Genomic DNA, 21,438 nt, shown 5'->3' with positions numbered 1-21,438 from the left:
ACCCTTGACGAAAGCACTTCTGTGACGGGCGATTTATCGTCATGGAAGTGCACACTTCCGTGATGATAATTTTGGTAATGTCATGGAACACTTCTACAACAGCACAGGTATGGCTATCTTGATTCTGTCATAAAATCATCATGGACGTACAGGCATGACAAAAAACGCGACCTACTGTGACAAACACGTATCATCACGGAAGTGTATTTTTTTGTAGTGGATACTATATTATTTCTATAGATGATTTCTCTCGCTACACTTGGCTTTACTCTATCTCTTCTCATAGTGAGGTTCTCACTATTTATAAGCGTTTTGCTGCCATGGTTCACACTCAGTTCTCTACACCTATCCGTGTGTTCCGTGCTAATTCTGCTGGCGAGTATATCTCTAAAATATTGCGTGGATTTCTTGCCGAGCAGGATACTATTGCTCAGTTCTCTTGTCCTGGTGCTCACGCTCAGAATGGCATGGCTAAGCGCAAACATCTTCACCTTCTTGAGACAGCTCGTGCGATGATGATTGTTGCCTCTCTTCCACCTCATTTTTGGGCTGAGGCTGTCTCTACTACCACATATCTCATAAACATTCAACCTTCATCTGCTCTGCAGGGTGGTATTCCTTTTGAGCATCCTTTTGATCATTTTCCAGATTATTAGGCGCTTAGGTTGTTTGGTTGTGTTTGCTATGTTCTCCTGGCCCCACGAGAACGCACCAAACTGACCGCTTAGTCAGCCGAGTGTGTTTTTCTAGGCTACAATGATGAGCATAAGGGTTGTTATCGCTGTTGGGATCCAATTGGTCGTCGGATGCGTATTTCTCGCGACGTGACTTTTGACGAGTCTCGTCCATTCTACCTGCGATCATCCTCCTCAACTTTTTTAGTAGAGGATATTTCTTTTCTCGTGTTTCCTGAAAAACCTCCCTCTGTGCCTAGTATTCCTATTCATCGTCTTGCTATTGCAGATCCTACGCCATCGTCTCCTACGGTTTCCTCTCCTCCCTCGTCGCATGACTCTCCACCTTCATCATCGATATCTTCTCCTTCTCCACATTCATCACTGATACCTTCCCCTTCTCCGCCTTCATCATTGATACATTCCTCGTCTCAACCTCCAGTGATTCCACCTCTTCCCTCCTTTCCTTTCCATTATACTCATCGTCCACTTGTTGTGGATAAATCTACTGATGTGTCATCTACTTCTGGTGCGTCGTCCTCCTCATCCCAGCCGACTTATGGTCTTCGGGCTCGGCCTCGCCCTCCCCCTGACCGCTATTCTCCTAGTCGATATGGTCTTTCAGCTGTACTTGAGCCTACCCCTTATCGTGATGCTATTGTTCATCCTGAACGACAGTTTGCGATGGCAGAGGAGCTTGCTACTCTTGAGCGCACCGGCACATGGGATCTTGTTTCTCTTCCTTACGGTGTTTGTCCCATCACTTGTAAGTGTGTCTACAAAGTTAAGACTCGCTCCGATGGTTCTCTTGAGCGTTACAAAGCTCGTCTTGTGGCTCGTGGCTTTCAGCAGGAGCATGGTCGTGATTACGATGAGACTTTTGCTCCTGTAGCCCATATGACCACTATCCGCACACTTCTCGTTGTGGCTTCTATTCACCATTGGTCTGTCTCTCAGCTCGATGTTAAGAATGCCTTTCTTAATGGTGAGTTTCGTGAGGAGGTTTATATGCAGCCACCACCCGGGTATTCTGTTCCTGATGGCATGGTATGCTGTCTTCGATGCTCTCTCTATGGCCTTAAGAAATCCCTCGTGCCTAGTTTGAGCGTTTAGCCTCTGTGGTGACCATCTGCTTAGACTAGACATGATTTGTGTGAATGCCTCCTGTTTGCTTTCTATATCAGATATGTGAATTATGCAATGCCATTTTTTTCAGCCAGTTATCATATATGTGAATTACGCAGTGCCATGGAGCCAGGCATCATATATGTGAATTATCTCATGTCATCTTTTTTTATTACGTATTCCATTTGTCGACAATCTATGTATATTGAACTACTCTTCATGTGTATCAGCCATTTCAGCCGGTTATGGAAAAATCTGGAGTGAAAACAAGGTCTTCAGAGCAGGCAATGGTACCTGTTGAAGCATATATCTCGATGGTTACAGGGAGCTCCTCAGAGGAGGATTCAGAGACACATGACCAGTCCTATATCCCACCTGAGGTGTATGCTCTAAGTTGCAATGTTTATATTTCTCATATTTCTCATATGGTGTCTTTCATTGCTTAGTTTAGACATCATATGCACAATATCGAATTCTATCTGCTTAGTTTAGAGATCATACATGCGAGTACCAGCTGCTTGGTATATGAATCAATTATGTCAATTATATCATGCCATCCTGTATACGTAGACAACATGTATGTGAATTATTTCATCCCAACCTATTTTAGGAAGACATCATATAGTTTTGTCATGTCATCATGTTTAGGTACTCATCATATGTTGAATTATGCCATTATATCCTGTTAAGTTATCCATCATATATCTGAAACTGTGTCATGCTATCCTATTTAGTTAGGCATCATATATGTGAAATTGTGTCATGCTGTCCTGTTTGGTTAGACAACATATATGTGAATTACCACATCTGTCTATCATACAATGTTTGTACGTTCAATTTCTTTTCTTGTTTATCATCCATTTGAATTGGAGGGGTGATGGCAGTATCTAAGGGAGCAAAAACCCATTTTTCACAAAAGACAATGCTACCCGTCGATGCAGATAGTGTTGGGTTTTGTAGTAATTTCAAAATTTTCCTACGCACACGCAAGATCATGGTGATGCATAGCAACGAGAGGGGAGAGTGTTGTCTACGTACCCACGCAGACTGACTGCGGAAGCGTTGACGCAACGTAGAGGAAATAGTCGTACGTCTTATCGATCCGACCGATCAAGCACCGAAACTACGGCACCTCCGAGTTCGAGCACATGTTCAGCTCGATGATGATCCCCGGACTCCGATCCAGCAAAGTGTCGGGGAAGAGTTCCGTCAGCACGACGGCGTGGTGACGATCTTGATGTACTACAGCAGCAGGGCTTCGCCTAAACTACGCTACAGTATTATCGAGGAATATGGTGGCTGGGGGCACTGCACACGGCTAAGGAATAGATCACGTGGATCAACTTGTGTGTCCTTTGGGGTGCCCTACCTCTGTATATAAAGGACTAGAGGGGGAGGCTGGCCGGCCAAGGGAGGGTGCGCCAGGAGAGTCCTACTCCCTCTGGGAGTAGGATTCCCCCCCCCCCCCAATCCTAGTTGGAATAGGATTCCTTGAGGGGGGAAAGAGAGAGAGGGGGCCGGCCACCTCTCCTAGTCCTAATAGGACTAGGGGAAGGGGGGAGGCGCACAGCCACCTTGGGCTGCCCCTTTCTCCTTTCCACTAAAGCCCACTAAGGCCCATATAGCTCTCGGGGGGGTTCCGGTAACCTCCCGGTACTCCGGTAAAATCCCGATTTCACCCGGAACACTTCCGATATCCAAACATAGGCTTCCAATATATCAATCTTTATGTCTCGACCATTCCGAGACTCCTCGTCATGTCCGTGATCACATCCGGGACTCCGAACAACCTTCGGTACATCAAAATGCATAAACTCATAATATAACTGTCATCGTAACCTTAAGCATGCGGACCCTACGGGTTCGAGAACAATGTAGACATGACCGAGACACGTCTCCGGTCAATAACCAATAGCGGGACCTGGATGCCCATATTGGCTCCTACATATTCTACGAAGATCTTTATCGGTCAGACCGCATAACAACATACGTTGTTCCCTTTGTCATCGGTATGTTACTTGCCCGAGATTCGAGCGTCGGTATCCAATACCTAGTTCAATCTCATTACCCGCAAGTCTCTTTACTCGTTGCGTAATACATCATCTCACAACTAACATATTAGTTGTAATGCTTGCAAGGCTTATGTGATGTGCATTACCGAGAGGGCCCCAGAGATACCTCTCCGACAATCGGAGTGACAAATCCTAATCTCGAAATACGCCAACCCAACATGTACCTTTGGAGACACCTATAGAGCTCCTTTATAATCACCCATTTACGTTGTGACGTTTGGTAGCACACAAAGTGTTCCTCTGGTAAACGGAGTTGCATAATCTCGTAGTCATAGGAACATGTATAAGTCATGAAGAAAAGCAATAGCAACATACTAAATGATCGGGTGCCAAGCTAATGGAATGGGTCATGTCAATCAGATCATTCAACTAATGATGTGACCTCGTTAATCAAATAACAACTCTTTGTTCATGGTTAGGAAACATAACCATCTTTGATTAACGAGCTAGTCAAGTAGAGGCATACTAGTGACACTCTGTTTGTCTATGTATTCACACATGTATTATGTTTCCGGTTAATACAATTCTAGCATGAATAATAAACATTTATCATGATATAAGGAAATAAATAATAACTTTATTATTGCCTCTAGGGCATATTTCCTTCAGTCTCCCACTTGCACTAGAGTCAATAATCTAGATTACACAGTAATGATTCTAACACCCATGGAGCCTTGGTGCTGATCAAGTTTTGCTCGTGGAAGAGGCTTAGTCAATGGGTCTGCAACATTCAGATCCGTATGTATCTTGCAAATCTCTATGTCTCCCACCTGGACTAGATCCCGGATGGAATTGAAGCGTCTCTTGATGTGTTTGGTCCTTTTGTGAAATCTGGATTCCTTTGCCAAGGCAATTGCACCAGTATTGTCACAAAAGATTTTCATTGGACCCGATGCACTAGGTATGACACCTAGATCGGATATGAACTCCTTCATCCAGACTCCTTCGTTCGCTGCTTCCGAAGCAGCTATGTACTCCGCTTCACATGTAGATCCCGCTACGACGCTTTGTTTAGAACTGCACCAACTGACAGCTCCACCGTTTAATGTAAACACGTATCCGGTTTGCGATTTAGAATCATCCGGATCAGTGTCAAAGCTTGCATCAACGTAACCTTTTACGGTGAGCTCTTTGTCACCTCCATATACGAGAAACATATCCTTAGTCCTTTTCAGGTATTTCAGGATGTTCTTGACCGCTGTCCAGCGATCCACTCCTGGATTACTTTGGTACCTCCCTGCTAAACTTATAGCAAGGCACACATCAGGTCTGGTACACAGCATTGCATACATGATACAGCCTATGGCTGAAGCATAGGGAACATCTTTCATTTTCTCTCTATCTTCTGCAGTGGTCAGGCCTTGAGTCTGACTCAACTTCACACCTTGTAACACAGGCAAGAACCCTTTCTTTGCTTGATCCATTTTGAACTTCTTCAAAATCTTGTCAAGGTATGTGTTTTGTGAAAGTCCAATTAAGCGTCTTGATCTATCTCTATAGATCTTTATGCCTAATATGTAAGCAGCTTCACCGAGGTCTTTCATTGAAAAACTCTTATTCAAGTATCCCTTTATGCTATCCAGAAATTCTATATCATTTCCAATCAGCAATATGTCATCCACATATAATATCAGAAATGCTACAGAGCTCCCACTCACTTTCTTGTAAATACAGGCTTCTCCGAAAGTCTGTATAAAACCAAATGCTTTGATCACACTATCAAAACATTTATTCCAACTCCGAGAGGCTTGCACCAGTCCATAAATGGATCGCTGGAGCTTGCATACTTTGTTAGCTCCCTTTGGATCGACAAAACCTTCCGGTTGCATCATATACAACTCTTCTTCCAAGAATCCATTCAGGAATGCAGTTTTGACATCCATCTGCCAAATTTCATAATTATAAAATGCGGCAATTGCTAACATGATTCGGACAGACTTAAGCATTGCTACGGGTGAGAAGGTCTCATCGTAGTCAACCCCTTGAACTTGTCGAAAACCTTTTGCAACAAGTCGAGCTTTGTAGACAGTAACATTACCATCGGCGTCAGTCTTCTTCTTGAAGATCCATTTATTCTCAATTTCTTGCCGATCATCGGGCAAGTCAACCAAAGTCCATACTTTGTTCTCATACATGGATCCCATCTCAGATTTCATGGCTTCAAGCCACTTTGCGGAATCTGGGCTCACCATCGCTTCTTCATAGTTCGTAGGTTCATCATGATCTAGTAGCATGATTTCCAGAACAGGATTACCGTACCACTCTAGTGCGGATCTTACTCTGGTTGATCTACGAGGTTCACTAGTATCTTGATCTGAAGTTTCATGATCATCATCATTAGCTTCCTCACTTATTGGTGTAGGTGTCGCAGAAACAGTTTTCTGTGATGTACTACTTTCCAATAAAGGAGCAGGTACAGTTACCTCGTCAAGTTCTACTTTCCTCCCACTCACTTCTTTTGAGAGAAACTCCTTCTCTAGAAAGGATCCATTCTTAGCAACGAATGTCTTGCCTTCGGATCTGTGATAGAAGGTGTACCCAACAGTCTCCTTTGGGTATCCTATGAAGACACATTTCTCCGATTTGGGTTCGAGCTTATCAGGTTGAAGCTTTTTCACATAAGCATCGCAGCCCCAAACTTTAAGAAACGACAACTTTGGTTTCTTTCCAAACCACAGTTCATAAGGCATCGTCTCAACGGATTTTGATGGTGCCCTATTTAACGTGAATGTGGCCGTCTCTAAAGCATAACCCCAAAACGATAGCGGTAAATCTGTAAGAGACATCATAGATCGCACCATATCTAGTAAAGTACGATTACGGTGTTCGGACACACCATTACGCTGTGGTGTTCCGGGTGGCGTGAGTTGCGAAACTATTCCACAGTTTTTCAAATGTACACCAAACTCGTAACTCAAATATTCTCCTCCACGATCAGATCGTAGAAACTTTATTTTCTTGTTACGATGATTTTCAACTTCACTCTGAAATTCTTTGAACTTTTCAAATGTTTCAGACTTATGTTTCATTAAGTAGATATACCCATATCTGCTTAAATCATCTGTGAAGGTGAGAAAATAACGATATCCGCCACGAGCCTCAATATTCATCGGACCACATACATCGGTATGTATGATTTCCAACAAATCTGTTGCTCTCTCCATAGTACCGGAGAATGGTGTTTTAGTCATCTTGCCCATTAGTCACGGTTCGCAAGTACCAAGTGATTCATAATCAAATGGTTCCAAAAGTCCATCAGTATGGAGTTTCTTCATGCGCTTTACTCCGATATGACCTAAACAACAGTGCCACAAATAAGTTGCACTTTCATTATCAACTCTGCATCTTTTGGCTTCAACATTATGAATATGTGTATTACTACTATCGAGATTCAATAAGAATAGACCACTCTTCAAGGGTGCATGACCATAAAATATATTACTCATATAAATAGAACAACCATTATTCTCTGATTTAAATGAATAACCGTCTCGCATTAAACAAGATCCAGATATAATGTTCATGCTCAACGCTGGCACCAAATAACAATTATTTAGGTCTAATACTAATCCCGAAGGTAGATGTAGAGGTAGCGTGCCGACCGCGATCACATCAACTTTGGAACCGTTTCCCACGCGCATCGTCACCTTGTCCTTTGCCAGTGCCCGCTTATTCTGTAGTCCCTGTTTCGAGTTGCAAATATTAGTAACAGAACCAGTATCAAATACCCAGGTGCTACTGCGAGCTCTAGTAAGGTACACATCAATAACATGTATATCACATATACCTTTGTTCACCTTGCCATCCTTCTTATCCACCAAATACTTGGGGCAGTTCCGCTTCCAGTGACCAGTCTGCTTGCAGTAGAAGCACTCAGTTTCAGGCTTAGGTCCAGACTTGGGTTTCTTCTCCTGAGCAGCAACTTGCTTGTTGTTCTTCTTGAAGTTCCCCTTCTTCTTCCCTTTGCCCTTTTTCTTGAAACTAGTGGTCTTGTTAACCATCAACACTTGATGCTCCTTCTTGATTTCTACCTCCGCAGCTTTCAGCATTGCGAAGAGCTCGGGAATAGTCTTGCTCATCCCTTGCATATTATAGTTCATCACGAAGCTCTTGTAGCTTGGTGGCAGTGATTGGAGAATTCTGTCAATGACGCAATCATCTGGAAGATTAACTCCCATCTGAATCAAGTGATTATTATACCCAGACATTTTGAGTATATGCTCACCGACAGAACTGTTCTCCTCCATCTTGCAGCTATAGAACTTATTGGAGACTTCATATCTCTCAATCCGGGCATTTGCTTGAAATATTAACTTCAACTCCTGGAACATCTCATATGCTCCATGATGTTCAATACATTGTTGAAGTCCCGATTCTAAGCCGTAAAGCATGGCACACTGAACTATCGAGTAGTCATCAGCTTTGCTCTGCCAGACGTTCATAACATCTGGTGTTGCTCCAGCAGCAGGCCTGCACCCAGCGGTGCTTCCAGGACGTAATTCTTCTGAGCAGCAATGAGGATAATCCTCAAGTTATAGACCCAGTCCGTGTAATTGCTACCATCATCTTTCAACTTTTGCTTTCTCAAGGAACGCATTAAAATTCAACGGAACAACAGCACGAGCCATCTATCTACAATCAACATAAACAAGCAAGATACTATCAGGTACTAAGTTCATGATAAGTTTAAGTTCAATTAATCAAATTACTTAAGAACTCCCACTTAGATAGACATCCCTCTAATCCTCTAAGTGATCACGTGATCCAAATCAACTAAACCATAACCGATCATCACGTGAGATGGAGTAGTTTTCAATGGTGAACATCGTTATGTTGATCATATCTACTATATGATTCACGCTCGACCTTTCGGTCTCCGTGTTCCGAGGCCATATCTACATATGCTAGGCTCGTCAAGTTTAACCTGAGTATTCTGCGTGTGCAAAAACTGGCTTGCACCCGTTGTAGATGGACGTAGAGGTTATCACACCTGATCATCACGTGGTGTCTGGGCACGACGAACTTTGGCAACGGTGCATACTCAGGGAGAACACTTCTTGATAATTTAGTGAGAGATCATCTTATAATGCTACCGTCAATCAAAGCAAGATAAGATGCATAAAAAGATAAACATCACATGCAATCAATATAAGTGATATGATATGGCCATCATCATCTTGTGCTTGTGATCTCCATCTCGGAAGCACCGTCATGATCACCATCGTCACCGGCGCGACACCTTGATCTCCATCGTAGCATCGTTGTCGTCTCGCCAATCTTATGCTTCCACGACTATCGCTACCGCTTAGTGATAAAGTAAAGCATTACATCACGTTTGCATTGCATACAATAAAACGACAACCATAAGGCTCCTGCCAGTTGCCGATATCTCGGTTACAAAACATGATCATCTCATACAATAAAATTCATCATCATGCCTTGACCATATCACATCACAACATGCCCTGCAAAAACAAGTTAGACGTCTTCTACTTTGTTGTTGCAAGTTTTACGTGGCTGCTAGGGGCTTAAGCAAGAACCAATCTCACCTACGCATCAAAACCACAACGATAGTTTGTCAAATAGACTCTGTTTTAACCTTCTCAAGGACCGGGCGAAGCCACACTTGGTTCAACTAAAGTTGGAGCGACTGTCGCCCGCAAGCCACCTATGTGCAAAGCACGTCGGGGGAACCGGTCTCGCATAAGCGTACGCGTAATGTTGGTCCGGGTCGTCTCGTCCAACAATGCCGCCGAACCAAAGTATGACATGCTGGTAGGCAGTATGACTTACATCGCCCACAACTCACTTGTGTTCTACTCGTGCATATAACATCAACATAAATAACCTGGCTCGGATGCCACTGTTGGGTTTCGTAGTAATTTCAAAAATTTCCTACGCACACGCAAGATCATGGTGATGCATAGCAACGAGAGGGGAGAGTGCTGTCTACGTACCCACGTATACCGACTGCGGAAGCGTTGACACAACGTAGAGGAAGTAGTCGTACATCTTCCCGATCCGACCGATCAAGCACCAAAACTACGGCACCTTCGAGTTCGAGCACACGTTCAGCTCGATGACGATCCTCGGACTCCGATCCAGCAAAGTGTCGGGGAAGAGTTCTGTCAGCACGACGGCGTGGTGACGATCTTGATGTACTACAGCAACAGGGTTCGCCTAAACTCCACTACAGTATTATCGAGGAATATGGTGGCTGGGGGCACCGCACACGGCTAAGGAATAGATCACGTGGATCAACTTGTGTGTCCTTTGGGGTGCCCTGCCTCTATATATAAAGGACTAGAGGGGGGAGGTTGGCCGGCCAAGGGAGGGCGCGCTAGGAGAGTCCTACTCCCTCTAGGAGTAGGATTCCCCCCCCCAATCCTAGTTGGAATAGGATTCCTTGAGGGGGGAAAGAGAGAGAGGGGGCCGGCCACCTCTCCTAGTCCTAATAGGACTAGGGGAAGGGGGGAGGCGCACCGCCACCTTGGGCTGCCCCTTTCTCCTTTCCACTAAAGCCCACTAAGGCCCATATAGCTCCCGGGGGGGTTCCGGTAACCTCCCGGTACTCCGGTAAAATCCCGATTTCACCCGGAACACTTCCGATATCCAAACATAGGCTTCCAATATATCAATCTTTATGTCTCGACCATTCTGAGACTCCTCGTCATGTCCGTGATCACATCCGGGACTCCGAACAACCTTCGGTACATCAAAATGCATAAACTCATAATATAAATGTCATCGTAACCTTAAGCGTGCGGACCCTACGGGTTCGAGAACAATGTAGACATGACCGAGACACGTCTCCGGTCAATAACCAATAGCGGGACCTGGATGCCCATATTGGCTCCTACATATTCTACGAAGATCTTTATCGGTCAGACCGCACAACAACATACGTTGTTCCCTTTGTCATCGGTATGTTACTTGCCTGAGATTTGATCGTCGGTATCCAATACCTAGTTCAATCTCGTTACCGGCAAGTCTCTTTACTCGTTCCGTAATACATCATCTCACAACTAACATATTAGTTGTAATGCTTGCAAGGCTTATGTGATGTGCATTACCGAGAGAGCCCCAGAGATACCTCTCCGACAATCGGAGTGACAAATCCTAATCTCGAAATACGCCAACCCAACATGTACCTTTGGAGAGACCTGTAGAGCTCCTTTATAATCACCCATTTACGTTGTGACGTTAGGTAGCACACAAAGTGTTCCTCCGGTAAACGGGAGTTGCATAATCTCATAGTCATAGGAACATGTATAAGTCATGAAGAAAAGCAATAGCAACATACTAAACGATCGGTTGCTAAGCTAATGGAATGGGTCATGTCAATCAGATCATTCAACTAATGATGTGACCTCGTTAATCAAATAACAACTCTTTGTTCATGGTTAGGAAACATAACCATCTTTGATTAACGAGCTAGTCAAGTAGAGGCATACTAGTGACACTCTGTTTCTCTATGTATTCACACATGTATTATGTTTCCGGTTAATACAATTCTAGCATGAATAATAAACATTTATCATGATATAAGGAAATAAATAATAACTTTATTATTGCCCCTAGGGCATATTTCCTTCAGATAGAACCATGGTTTTACTGGCCCACAAACTAGCCCCACCACACATAATCGAGACTCTTCCAGATTGCACACTTACACCATTGGGCAGAGAACCAGCTACAACCCATCTAAACGCAACCCCAGCGGATAGTAACCCACTTATAGTTGACAAAGCACCATGTCCACCATAGAGTACCCCCAAACGAGCAGTTTGTAAAGCTACTACAGTGCCCAAAGCACGAAGACCACCATAGCTAACCCAAACCCCACGTTTAAAGTAGAAGAGCAACTGTTCTCAGGTCAGATTCCGTAGCTATGGTCCATACTCCTTTGCTGTTGCATCACTGTATTTACTCATACCAACTACTTTCGAATTTGAAGGATCCAACTAAAACTCCTATGGCGCAACATGTATGTTTTAAACCTATTTCTTTAACTTTATTGTTGTTCTAACTTCTTGCTCTATGTTGATTTCAGTTTCAGTTGTATAAATAGTTATGTTCTCATGTGATGCACATTACAAGTGCTGCCAATGATGTGTAGTTTCTCACACTTATATTCTGTCTATGCTACTGTGTCTTAAAAATATATGAGTTGAACTGTGTCTCTATCTTGATTAGGGAACATAAACTAGAATGATATGGACAATATGGTGACCATAGTACATAGATATATGTTTGTTTCATGATGTTATCCTATCCACCTTACTACTGAACCGGTTTACCAAAATGAGTTTCGTATACTACAAGCTAAACCTGTGATGTGTCTGCTTGTTTCTCTTGTAGTATGCAAACAGAATATTGGAGAAGAGCACCCCACTATGCAATGGTAGAGAAAGTAATGCAGATAAGGTTCAAGATAGTGAGACAACCCTGTTGGTCTCCAAGAAAGGTGATAAAAACGATCTTATAGACAGTGAGAAAACCCCACAGTCCTTCGTTGATGTAGTGTTCGAGTTACTGGCCAGTACCGCTGGCACAAGCTCTTCGAACTCACTGCCTAAATCACTTCAACTTCTTCAGTCTCAGCTACAAGCTGAAAGGCATCAGCCAGCTGTGTTGCGGCAAGCAGCCTAAGGGCTGAGGAAGTCCCTGCAGAATTCAGATGCATACTTTCTTGTGCAACAGCAAGCACTGGAGGATTTAAGCACCAAATAAGAGAAAGTTAATAAGCTTGCTAAGCATCTTGCCAGCATTATGGGTACCCAGGATATTGTTTCTTGAACTCTTCTGAAGTGGTTTCAGTTATGGACTTGTTTTGCTACGGCGTTTGTATGCTGCTTTGTTCCCTATATTTGCACTGGTGGCGAACTTTGATGCCCAGTGGATGTAATATGTGTAATAGCCGTGATAGCCTAGCATAAGTTGCTTGCTTATTTATTTCCTTGTTGTCTTGTTTATTTGTTTGCTTGTAGTCGGTGCAGTTCTTTTTCCGCGGTTTGCTAGTGGCTGCAATAACCTATTTTTTAAAACTAGGCCATAATAACCATGGGCTAATATTTACTGTAGTGACACTGTGCCTCCTATGGGCCGTAGAAACAGTGGGCCTTCTACGGGCCATAGAAACAGTAGGCCTTCTGCGGGTCGTAGAAACAATGGGCCTTCTACGGGCCGTAGAAACAATGGGCCTTCTACGGGCCGTATCATCAATGGGCCTTATACAGGCCGTATGATCGATTGGCCAAACATGGGCCAATAACAGGCCGCGTTATGGCCGTAAACGGGCTAGAGTTGGAATCATCCGTTCATGGGCCGACCATAACGAGCCATCGTTAATAGGCCATATTTGATGACGCTATGAAAATGGCCCAACATATTGACGGACCACAAATGGGCCGACTGTAACCATAGGCTGAATTTGGCCCACAAGCAGGAAGTGACAGTAACGGGCCGTAAGTAAACGAATGCTGGAAATGAGCCCAAGAATAAATGTGCTGTGAGAAGGCCGAAAGATAACATGGGCTGGAAACGGCCCAACGGAATAATGGGCCGTTAATGGGTATAAAGTGATACACTGTTCATTACGGGCCAGTTTCACCACGGGCTGTTAATGGGTGTAAAGTGATACACTATTCATTACGGGCCAGTTTCACCACGGGCCGTTAATAGGCCAAGAGTTACATAGGGCCTCATATGGGCCGAAAGACGTCATGGGCCATACATGGGCCAAAAGTGAAAACGGGCTGGAATCATATTGGATGGCCCACATGACGCTACTGGGCCTAATTCAGATAGGGCGTAATGGGCCTTGGGTTAGCGGGCTGTAAATGGGCTATATGCGAACAGGCCGTTAACAGGCTTTCCATGGGCCGGCCCGCCACCTTTTGACCAAGTCAAACGGGTCGGCCTTTTCACAGGAATGGGCCTCTGTTGGGCCGTGCCACGTGTCGACGTATCATAGGCGCCTTCTGTCCAATGAGTGGATGACATTTGTCCCAACGATGAGCCAACACGTGTTTCCTCCAGCCAATGATGATTTTACACGTGGAAAATCCCCATTGGTCGGGGTTGTTAATGGGTTATCTGATCCAAAACCTGACCCGATAGCTTAACGGCGTTCCGTTACGGTGGATGCCACGTGTCGGTCACCCTTGACGAAAGCACTTCTGTGACGGGCGATTTATCGTCATGGAAGTGCACACTTCCGTGATGATAATTTTGGTAATGTCATGGAACACTTCTACGACAGCACAGGTATGGCTATCTCGATTCTGTCATAAAATCATCATGGATGCACATGCATGACAAAAAACGCGACCTACTATGACAAACACGTATCATCACGGAAGTGTATTTTTTTTGTAGTGGATACTATATTATTTCTATAGATGATTTCTCTCGCTACACTTGGCTTTACTCTATCTCTTCTCATAGTGAGGTTCTCACTATTTATAAGCGTTTTGCTGCCATGGTTCACACTCAGTTCTCTACACCTATCCGTGTGTTCCGTGCTAATTCTGCTGGCGAGTATATCTCTAAAATGTTGCGTGGTTTTCTTGCCGAGCAGGATACTATTGCTCAGTTCTCTTGTCCTGGTGCTCACGCTCAGAATGGCATGGCTGAGCGCAAACATCTTCACCTTCTTGAGACAGCTCGTGCGATGATGATTGCTGCCTCTCTTCCACCTCATTTTTGGGCTGAGGCTGTCTCTACTACCACATATCTCATAAACATTCAACCTTCATCTGCTCTGCAGGGTGGTATTCCTTTTGAGCATCGTTTTGATCATTCTCCAGATTATTAGGCGCTTAGGTTGTTTGGTTGTTTTTGCTATGTTCTCCTGGCCCCACAAGAACGCACCAAACTGACCGCTTAGTCAGCCGAGTGTCTTTTTCTTGGCTACAGTGATGAGCATAAGGGTTGTTATCGCTGTTGGGATCCAATTGGTCGTCGGATGCGTATTTCTCGCGACGTGACTTTTGACGAGTCTCGTCCATTCTACCCGCGACCATCCTCCTCAACTTTTTTAGTAGAGGATATTGCTTTTCTCGTGTTTCCTGAAAAACCTCCCTCTGTGCCTAGTATTCCTATTCATCGTCTTGCTGTTGCAGATCCTACGCCATCGTCTCCTATGGTTTCCTCTCCTCCCTCGTCGCATGACTCTCCACCTTCATCACCGATATCTTCTCCTTCTCCACATTCATCACCGATACCTTCCCCTTCTCCACCTTCATCATTGATACATTCCTCGTCTCAACCTCCAGTGATTCCACCTCTTCCCTCCTTTCCTTTCCATTATACTCATCGTCCACTTGTTGTGGATAAATCTACTGACGTGCCATCTACTTCTGGTGCGTCGTCCTCCTCATCCCAGCCGACTTATGGTCTTCGGGCTCGGCCTCGCCCTCCCCCTGACCGCTATTCTCCTAGTCGATATGGTCTTTCGGCTGTACTTGAGCCTACCTCTTATCGTGATGCTATTGTTCATCCTGAACGGCAGTTTGCGATGGCAGAGGAGCTTGCTACTCTTGAGCGCACCGGCACATGGGATCTTGTTTCTCTTCCTTCCGGTGTTTGTCCCATCACTTGTAAGTGTGTCTACAAAGTTAAGACTCGCTCCGATGGTTCTCTTGAGCGTTACAAAGCTTGTCTTGTGGCTCGTGGCTTTCAGCAGGAGCATGGTCGTGATTACGATGAGACTTTTGCTCCTGTAGCCCATATGACCACTATCCGCACACTTCTCGTTGTGGCTTCTATTCACCATTGGTCTGTCTCTCAGCTCGATGTTAAGAATGCCTTTCTTAATGGTGAGTTTCGTGAGGAGGTTTATATGCAGCCACCACCCGGGTATTCTGTTCCTGATGGCATAGTATGCTGTCTTTGATGCTCTCTCTATGGCCTTAAGAAAGCCCCTCGTGCCTAGTTTGAGCGTTTTGCCTCTGTGGTGACCGTCGCTGGTTTTTCAGCAAGTGCTCATGATCCAGCGTTGTCATGGGTTTGTCACGGCAGATGTCCTAGAGAAAGGACTTAGTCGTGGAGCCATCGCGACGGGTTAGCTTGAAGGGGTTAAAGCGGACACAAGGACGCAAGTGAGTTTATACTAGTTCGGCCCCTTCGATGAAGGTAAAAGCCTACGTCTAGTTGTGATGGAATTGATGGGTGTTTCGATGACTAGGGAGCAAACAAGCTTCGCCTATATCTCGAGTTGTTGTCTGTCCTTGAACCCCCGCCGGGTCGTCCCCTTATATACATGGGTGAGGCCCGTCGGTTTACAGAGTCCCGATACCGACTCATAGATGCATCCGGTTCGGTCTCCACTATTCCTAACTTATAACACAAGTTACATACCGACGCCGGTTTATAGCTATAGGCCTTAAACCGATTATGGGCCTTTAGCCCTCATCTGCCCTCATGGGCTTTTAACATACTCAACTACTGATGAAGTTAACCCGGCCTGTCCTGGCCGATTTACGCCCAGTAGTAATATCCCCAACATTAGGCCCCAAATTGATTTGAACAGGTTCATGTCAATCCTTAGCAAAAATCTTCATCTTCAACATCTTCTTGTATTTTGTTGAACCGCCGTGATGTCATCTTCTCTGCTCGCGGTAGACCGGTGTGACGTCACTGGTTATAAAGAACCTTATCCTGTTAACAAGCCTGCGATAATTAAGGCTGCAGCTTCGTTTCCAAACTCGCGGCTCCTTGATTCTCGCACCTGACATATCCCTTTCTTTATAAATAGGACCGAAGGGTAATTTCCTTTCTCTTTCCCTCCGACCCCTTCTGCTTCATCTTCCTCGCGTCACCCAGCTTCGGAGCTCCGCCGCCACTGTCGACCTCTGCATCAACCTTGGCCGCTGCATCAACCTGAGCACACCAGAGCATCGCGGCGACCTTCTGCTTCTTCCTCAGCTCCGGTAAATCTTCTATCCTTTCCCCCACAGATCTGTTCTAGGGTTTCCTCATTCCTCAAAGTTCATCGAGACTCTGGCACTGTTCTTCCTTTGCTTCTTCTTTAGCCCATGAATAAAACTTCCAACCTGATGTATTCCCCGTAATGGCTTATCTTCTGTTACCAAAGTAAAACCTTTATGCGCATAAAACACTGATCTGGTCCCTTGTGAATTGCTTTGAGATCAACCTTTTAGATCTAAATCCTTTTATTTTCCTGTCTTACGGTAGATCCAAAATTTCACTGTGACCTTATGAAATCTGTTTTTACCTTCCTTAGTCATTCTTGCCTTAGATCTGTATCCTCTTTACCACATAGGCGGTTCACCTTTGTAAAGCAATCTATCATATATCATTAGTCCCCTTGTTGAACCGCCAGATACTGTTGCTTCATAAAACTCCGGTTTAGATAGATCTGCTTCCGGTTTAACATTGCACATATCCATGTACCTTGTAGATTTCATCATGGCCAAGCAAGTGTATGAGTGCAATTGGGTCCCTTCTCACGTCACAGAGGATCAACTGGACGATTTAGTCCTGATTGGCGCCTTGGGCAGCAAAGACACCATCCATAGGAGGGCTCCTGGCAAAGAATGCCCCCCCACACCTCGAGAAGGAGAGGTTGTTGTTTTCGTAGACCACTTAGCCCGGGGCTTTAAACCGCCCAGTTCTAAATTTTACCGGGATGTTCTAGCTGATTTCCAACTCCATCCGCAAGACACTGGCCCCAACTCTGTTACAAATATGTGCCACTTCCAAGTGCTCTGTGAGGTGTTCTTTCAAGAGGAGCCCATAGTGGAATTATTCAGAGATCTTTTCCATCTAAACCACCGTACTGAGTTTACTGATGGCTCTAATACGGAGTTGGGTGGCATGGCGATTCAAAAAAGAAAAGAGGTCACATACCCTCACGCCAAGCTGCACAGTCACCCCACGGAGTGGAATCAGACATGGTTCTACTGCAAAGACACCTCCCCTACTGGTGAGAATCCCTTGCCTGGCTTTCGTCCGGAGCGGCTCAGCAATACCTATCCTTTTCCCCAAAGATTGACTGCCCAGGAAAGAAGCAAATATGCTCCCAAGCTGTCAAAGCTCAGAGCCTTTATGGCCAATGGTTTAACAGGGGTTGACCTTGCTCGTTGTTGGATATCATGGAGCATACTTCCCCTTAGTCAGTGCTCCGGTTTGATGTGTGAATATACTGATAGTGTGGATGGTCCACTGCGACATTCAAGACTCCAGCTCTCCGGTGAAGAAATCACAGAGGCTGTGCGTAAGATACTGAATGAACCGGAACCCGTCTGTGCTAGAACCGGCCTGCTTCCCTTCTGTGCCACCAACAAACCGCCAGCTGTAAGACTTTGATTTTTCTCGCTGAATCTTCTATTGATATGTCTGGTCATTGTTTTTAATATCAGTGTCTGCATAATCAGGGCGATGATCCGTTTTGGAGCAAAAAACTGCCGCAGGAGAAACCAGAGAAAATAGATAAACCGGAAAGAGCAACCCGGCAAAAAACTAAAGCTGTGAAGAAGATTGCCCACCGGAAAAGAACCATTGCATCTTCTAATCCGGCCCCTGATGACGAGGTGGATAATCCGGACTTTGAGGTAGAGCTTGACTCACTTGGTTTATTTTTCATGCATCTTATTGATGATGATATTTGTCAGGATGATGCCGAAGCCAGCCACGCGGATGTTGCAGAGGTAATTACTCTCTCTTCCGATTCAGAAATTTTGCCTTCATGAAAAAGCCGTCAGGCAAACCGGAAAGTTAAATTTTCTCATCCTCTTGCTTATTTGGATCCTAAACTTCTTATGAAGACTCAACAACACGAAGCTCGCCGCACCACCCGGCAGAGCGGCCAGGTAGTTACCTCCGCCGGTTTCCCGAACAGTCTGGTTCGGAAACGTCATTCCGAGGTCTCTAATTCGCTTGTCAATGCTTGTCCTAAAGCGGGCTGCTTTCGTCAACCTCTTAATCCGCCTGACTCCGATTATCAGGTTATTTCCCACTCATCTTCTGGCGAGTCATCGGCTACTCAGCTCCCACCGCTCAAAACGGTGCTTGGGTAAGCTATATTTATTGTGATATTTGCAGTATATGGCCTTAGAACATATGCTGTATTTAATTTTGTTATTCTTCTCAGGGCCAAACCTAGGCCAAGCAAGAAGGCCCGCCTGGACAAAGCGGCCGAAGAAGATGTCATTCTTGAACCGGGCAAAACATCCAATCTTGAAGCGGCTATTCCTGAGGATATTCCCAATGATCCACCGCAGCCAGATGATGATCTTATTGCTGAAGAGATACTTACTGATACCTCAGGTCCTATCCATCAGCCCACAGGTTCCATCCGGATTGAACGCTCCACCGGTCCAGCAAACCCTGCTGACAAGCCAACAGCTCCAGTGCAAACCGGCGGTACCAAGGATGATGAAGTTGTCATTACTAGTACTGGCCATACTGAGCCAAGCAACCCTGTCGCTTTATCCAAGCATTCTGCCAAGGAAGAGTTTGCTGCTTTTGGCAAAGGCAAGTGGAACGCTGATCTGACGACTTACGCTGCTCTGAACACCCAAGATATCCATTCCGGCTATCTGAACCGGCTGTATACCAGCCGTGACTATGAAGCCGGTCTGGTTAATATGATGAAAGATAAATATGAGGTAACTTCCATATGCTCCTTCCTGCTTGCATGCTTCTATTCTTGCTAACTCTCCTAGCCCCTAAGGGCCGATTTGAAATATTCTTTCAAACCGGGACTTAACAATATAAATCTTGATGCTTTGAAATTTGCTGATGTAGTCCCCAAGGGCCGGTTCAACTTTGCGTAGTTAAACCGGTAATTTAAGTAATTGAAACTGCCGCATCAGAATACATATGATCAAATAGCCATTAGCCCCCAAGTGCCAAGTTGAATACTTGTATTGAGCTTGGGACTTTGTAAACAATTGAAAGATGAAGATAGAATATGCATTAGCCCCCAAGTGCCAAGTTGAATACTTGTATTGAACTTGGGACTTTGTAAACAGTTGAAAGATGAAGATCGAATATGCATTAGCCCCCAAGTGCTAAGTGCATAACTTATTATGTGGTTGGTACTTGAATCCTTCTACCGATTTGTTGAAACATATATCTGTATGCCTGCAGGTGGAGCTGAAGGCGAAAGAAAGCCAAGTCATCGATCTACAAGAAAACTTGAAAACCCAACAGGCTGAAACCTCCAAGGCAAAAGAGGAATTGGCCAGTGCCTTAAGCGCCATGGAACAACTTAAGGAGAACTTCAAGAAGAAACGGGCGGATTGGGCCACTGAAAAGTCCGCTTTGATCAAACGAGCAGAGGATGCCGAGGCTGCACTGAAACCAGTGACGGATGAACTGACCAGCATAACGCGGCACATTCATGCCATGAACACTGCTATCTTTGGTAAGCCAGCTTGCCTTCTGAATTGGTTCTGCCTTCTTACAGAGTCGCTGGTTTATTAACCTTTTATGGTATTTCAGGGACACGCATTGGTCACTTGGGGTCAGATGTGCGGAAGAAATTGAAAGCCGCCTATACCTTGGTTGAACAATTGTATACTGGTGCCCAGCGGATCATCTGTACCGCGTCTCATAACAAATCGGCGCCCAGTTTGATTCAAGATACTCTGATGAAAATGGAGTGCTTCCTGCCCGGGTTGAAGAGCTGAAGAAATCTGCTGCTCGAACCGGTGCGATCAATGCTTTAATCCGGGCAAAAGCCTGGGTGCCGGATTTTGATCCTATTGAAGTGGCTCAGGGTTATCCCAGTTTGAAGGAAGACGGGTCAGAATTTGGTGAAGCGGATCTGCGAGCCATAAACCGGGAGGTACGTCCGCTAGCTTGTCAACTGGCTGAGGAAGCAGATTTGTCTCATTATCAAGCCCAATATGACAGCCAGAACAAGCGAATAGCTGCACCAATCCATGAATCGAAAAACCTGATCCCTCCAATCCGTAAGCATACTTACGCTCCCGATATTGACCCGTCTTCGCTAATCCATGACGAAGCTGTTTTTCAAGCATTAATGGGAATCGACTGGACAACTGTGGATTTCCAGCCACTGGGTAGAGAAACGGAAGCTGAAGCGGCGCAGGATGACCCAGAACCATCAGGCCAGGCTGGTGGCCAAGCTTAAACCGGAAGCCGGTTTTAAAATTGTCTCTCCTTTGTGAAAAACAATTATGTTATTATGGGCACCATGTTGCCTTGTAATAGGCTAGCTGATACCTTTGATGTTGATATGCCTTCGTGCATAACTTGTTCTTCCTGTGGTAATGAACTTTCCAAAATACTTTCTGAAATAAGAAATTCGTTAAGTGCCACCGCGGTTGTACCGTCAGGCGGAATATGATGTCTGTATATATAAAGTCAAAACATCCAAAACAAAATTTTAAGTATATGATCAAAAAATTTGAGATACATAATACCTGCCACCGTTGAGTGTGAAGTTGGCTTGGCCAACCTTGAAGCGGAGTTTTGCAAACCCACACTGTTGGAGGAAATAACAACTCCTGTATGTGTATATGACACTGGTTACCATGTAAACCATGCTGGGTTATAATGTACACCATGTT

This window comes from Triticum aestivum, chromosome 5A (assembly GCF_018294505.1).
Source record: "Triticum aestivum cultivar Chinese Spring chromosome 5A, IWGSC CS RefSeq v2.1, whole genome shotgun sequence".
In the NCBI taxonomy this organism is placed as follows: domain Eukaryota; kingdom Viridiplantae; phylum Streptophyta; class Magnoliopsida; order Poales; family Poaceae; genus Triticum; species Triticum aestivum.
Note: the sequence above shows the minus strand (reverse complement) of the source record.